Here is a 5,073-nt window from a genome sequence, read left to right on the forward strand (position 1 = left end):
AATAAATAAAGTCCAACTGCACCCAGTCCTGTGACCCAGGAACAAGCGGCATGTATAAAATAGCTAGAGCAGAAAAATAAAAACTTTCTAAAAGTTTATATGAGGTAACTGTGCCTTCAAGGGATATCATTTAAATATAATCAGGCTTAATTTATCCAATTCAAATTATGATTGCCCAAATTTGTGGCCTCAGATATATGAATTGTAGAAATCAATTAAAGAAATCACAAAAGAATATATCAAAAAGGACAATAACGGGTGCATACTTTTTTCTACAAATTTATGTAATTAATTAATTTAGATTCAAAGGGTACAACACAAAATTCACATAAACAGAAATGAGAACGATTGATTAGAATTATCTCATATTCAATTTTGTGAATAACTCATTTCACTAACCCATTTACAGATAGATAGTATCATTAGACATTCAGTGATCAGTTCCTATATAATATTTTTTGGGAAAATGGGTTACTTGGCTTGTAATTCACTTACTAGACCATCTTCAGGACTAATAATTCACATGTAGACTGAAGACCCTCAAGATAGAATATGATAGGGACTTTAAAGTAATTAGTTTAGGTTGAAAATGGTAACCTCAGAAAAATGTATGCCAATGAAAGGAGAGAGCTCTTGGTGTAATTTCACTGTTAACAAATGGCGAGTTGACACTTTGCGTGTTACCAGAAGTCTGTTTAAATTATAATGCGTGGTCTGGATAGAATTCGCTGTTATATATTGGGTGAGTCGACACTGACATTGTCGAATGTGTAGGGCACCATTACAGATCAGCATCTGGTCCAAGACAAAACTGCAAATTCTATCCAGACTGTGCATTATAATTTAAACAGACTGCTGCTAACATGTAACGGGCTTCTTAAGTGTTTGGCAGAATAAGTGCTGCAGTTCCACTGGTAGCATTTAATTTAAAGGCCATGGGTATAAGGAATACCACTTTACTATAGACTTATTAGTAAATTATATATGCCAATCAGTAAGTCAATTTTGCCATGTTTTATGGAATGAGCAGAAGCACTTTAGCACTGGTTAGCAGTAGTAAAGTGCACCAAGTCCTAAGGCCAACAAAACCTTATTTTGAAAAATACAAGAGGTGAAGGCAAAATGTTTGTTGGTGACCTTTTAGAGAGGGCCAAGAGATATCCTATAACCCTGTTATTTGCTCATGCCTTTGGGTCAAGAAGCATGGGTGAAGTAAAGAAAATAACTTTTTTGAGCTGTTTTTGAGACCCTCATTCATTCTGGATCTCACCATCATTGGGTCTCATCTTGGGCCCTATAAATTAGAATGGGCTCAATCATATTCCAGTTAGGAAATGTTGATGTATATCCAATGGGATCTTAGGGATATATTTACCTCAAGGGTACCCCAGTTTCCCTTTATTGATGGGTACCCTTGGTATGGTTAAAAATACCTTTGTGCTGGTTCCTGTGGGATAAAGTTCCCATACACCCTCTGTTACATAAACATGTTTCAGCCATTAAGTGCAGCCTCTGTCGGTCCAAGGCTTTTTGCAGGACTATTTATCTGCTTCGGTCAAAGATAATTACTAGTTGTTGTCCTATCCCTATTTTTCAAGACATACAACGTACGACATACAACATGCCTGTAGACTTGCTTCCCCCTTTTTTGCAAAGCTTATGAAAGTGCCCTAATACAGTTTTCAGGTGGGGGACATGTCCCTTTAGTCACATTACCGTCAAGGGTGCCATGTTTCTATCTGCACCTTTACTCAACCCGCCTTTTTCTTGTCTGCACTGGTTACAGAAAACTTCCAGTAAATTGCTTGAAGTAGCACAGAATGTGCACAAAAAATGCCATCCTATGGCAGCACATATAAAAGTCTCCACTTGCTCTCAGCGCATAAAAAAATCTGATAAATACTCTGCCTTACCTGCAAATCCATTGAGGAACCTGATACAATATACCAGCAAGCAAAGATAAAAATAATTCAACCATACACCCCTCTCTATTATACAGATGAAAACCTCTGATCATACCAATTTCCAGAAACATGAGCAGATATGAGAGGATATTCACAATGCGGACACCAAACATTTCCTTATGCTCTTTAGATGTAAACTCAAAAACATTTTTTTCCCAGTCTTAGCACTATCGTGCCTCACAAGTTAACTATACACATTTATTATGTACTTCTCACTGCTACACAGTAGTTTAATTCAACATACTGGACACCAATGATGATCTCAAGACACATCTAAATAATGTAGGTATTTATGTGGCAACTACATTAATTTATGATGTTGTGGTATTACTTCTCTTGACTCATGTAATTAGTGTCTGTTTTTAACTGCTGCATTCCTTCCAGCACCTAGAAGTATGTGCTATACAATAAAAACATTTAAATATAAAATTAAATGCCCCTGTAGCAAAAAAGACTTTGACGATAAAAGGGGATACACTTTGTATAACTGGATAGTAAGGCAAAAATACTGCAATATGTAGGAGTTTCCCACTGCCTGCCCATGGAGTGGGTTCAACAAATACACAGCGTTAGGTAGGCACAGGGTAATAATTCCGTGAGTAAAGAGATGCAGTGGTGTAGGAAATACCACCAAGGATTCTTCTATACATTTACTACTCTCCCTAGAGAAGAGAGTGGTGTCTGTCACCGTTGATCCAACCTCTTTTCAATGCTCTTAGTGCACTATGTGTAATTTCTTCATAGAGTGAAGCCTTGTTTTTTCCCCAAAAAGGTGACACATAATCTAAATGAACTCCAGCAAAGATATTCTTGAGCAGAATAGTCTCTCTGCCAAAGTATGAGACAGCTCATATATATTACCTGACATGATCAGTGAAGTCATGTATACGTTGCCATCTTGGAACCCACTCATTATGTTATTTTTTGATATTACTTGAAAAACAACTGTGATTCCATTCCATCAGTAATGCACTGCCACAAAACATTAAGCATTTGATGCAACTCCAATATGCCATATGCTTTATTATTTAGGCTTTCGTTCTATGACTGTGCCCTGGGCTCTGCTAGCAAGGGCCAGTGCTATGTTAAACACAGACACATGCATTGAGGTACACGTATAATTGGCATGACCTACCCTATAGGTCACTAGTAGATAATTGGGCAAGGGGATAAAAACTACCTATAAGTCCTTGGTATATAATAGGGCATTGCAGTTTAGAGGCCAGCAGCCTTTGTTGCACTTGCATGTGTACACTCCTGAGAGCCTGAGGTCATTTTAAAAGCAGCCCTGAGTTGTAGCACTGCATTTAAAAGTACAATTCACTGCAAATTCAACGTTGGTGGTATGGGCACTTTAAAAGTGATAATCTACCTTATTTTTTACATTCTGGGACCCCCAAGGTCTCCCCTAGGTGTTTCAGTGGGTAGGGGGGGGGGTCATGTAAATATAAGCAGAGTCCCTCTAAAATGTTTTAGAACCCTGGTGAGTAAAAGCTGCCCATTTAATTTTTTCCCTGTGTAGGAAATTCACAACATAGTCAACTTTGGTGCTGTGGGCACTGTGAAATAATAACCAAAATCTTTTTTTGCATATTAGGAACCCCCCGGTATCTCCTAGGTGCTCTGGGTTGGAAGAGGGTCCTGTGATTATGAGCAGGGGCTTTATAAAAGAGGCTTTATAAACCCTGGTGAGGAAGAAGTTGCACATTTAATTTTCCCCAGTGAAGCTAGTTGGCGCCATAGGCTAACATGGCACTATGTTATGGACACTTAACTATTGCTAGGAGATTGTACAAAATATAATTCAAAGACTAAACAGAATGGTATTGATAAATCCAACAACTTGGCACTGTTGAATTTATCATAACCTGTAAAGAAAAGACGTTATAGGACTTTCTTTTCTGTAAGCCAAAATCCTTCCTCTAGCACTCTTTCCTGATTGGTGAAGCCCTGAGGGGATTATTTAAGCTGTCTTTATTAGATGATAAGTAGCTTTGCCGGGCAGAGACTATGTGATGGAGAGAGCTCTGTGGGGCACTGGCATGCCAGAGCAGGGATTTGGGCCATAAAGCATCAACTTCCAAGGAAGAGCAGGTCAAGCAAGCCTGTCAGCCAAGACCACCTCTTTTCCTTGCTAGATGGGAGGCTTAAGGAAGGAATTCACAGAGGGAGGAGTTTATGAAAATAAGCCATTGTCTGTGTTCGGTTTAGTTAGTTCTTGGTGCTCCGCTGAAATTTCAGCCATGATGGAATTTGAGAGAATAGTTCTTTCTGGAACAAGACTATGCCACACTTTGGAGGAAGTTGTCATGCTTTGGGGTGTTTCCCTGCACCTCATTGGACAGGGGTGCTCCCCTGCTTGTTGTCAGACACCACTGGATATACATTTGAGAGGTAGAGAGCCTCTCATTTCTGTCTCCTGAAACTACCAGAAAAAGGAGAATTGTCATACTGGAATCTTCATCTGCACCCAAGGGCCTGGAACTACAGCTCTGAGGCCTTTGCCTGGCTTCAAGAAGGAATAACGAGTGGACTGCCTGCAGCACAGGTTAACAGAGCCTAACTGACAGTTCTCCTGCCCTCTTTCTGGAGTGCTTATAATGAATCTTTAAGGGGTTGACCAAGTGCGTTGCGGGAAGTGAAGTCCAGGCCATCCAAGGACCCTCTAGTAGAATCCAGACTCTTTGGATTTGTGTTTTGGACACTTGGAACCTACCAGGAGACTTTCTGGAAGTACCTCTAGAAGTTTGGGAAACTTTTTGGAAAAGGCTCCAAGAGGTGACGGCCCGACCGCAAGATCCAAGCCGGCCACCTTCAATGGCGACCCAGCCCAGATTCTATGTTCATCCTGCTGAAGAGCTCCCGAGATCCGACTTCCAGAGTTTGACTGGGAGCTCCCTGAAAGACAAGCCGGCGAACTCTCCTGAATCTAGGGTGGTGGAGAGCATTGAGGGTCCTTGGCTGGAAAAAGCTCCGTAATAGATTCTAAGTCCGAAGGTAAAAATTTGACCGAGGCCTTTCGCGTTTGGTATCTGAACAGGGATCCTTTGCAGTCTGCCTCAAACTTTGACTTTGTCCCAGTCAACCGCAACCAGATGTCCAGAAGTGG

The sequence above is a fragment of the Lissotriton helveticus genome, chromosome 4_1 (assembly GCF_964261635.1).
Source record: "Lissotriton helveticus chromosome 4_1, aLisHel1.1, whole genome shotgun sequence".
NCBI classification, from domain to species: domain Eukaryota; kingdom Metazoa; phylum Chordata; class Amphibia; order Caudata; family Salamandridae; genus Lissotriton; species Lissotriton helveticus.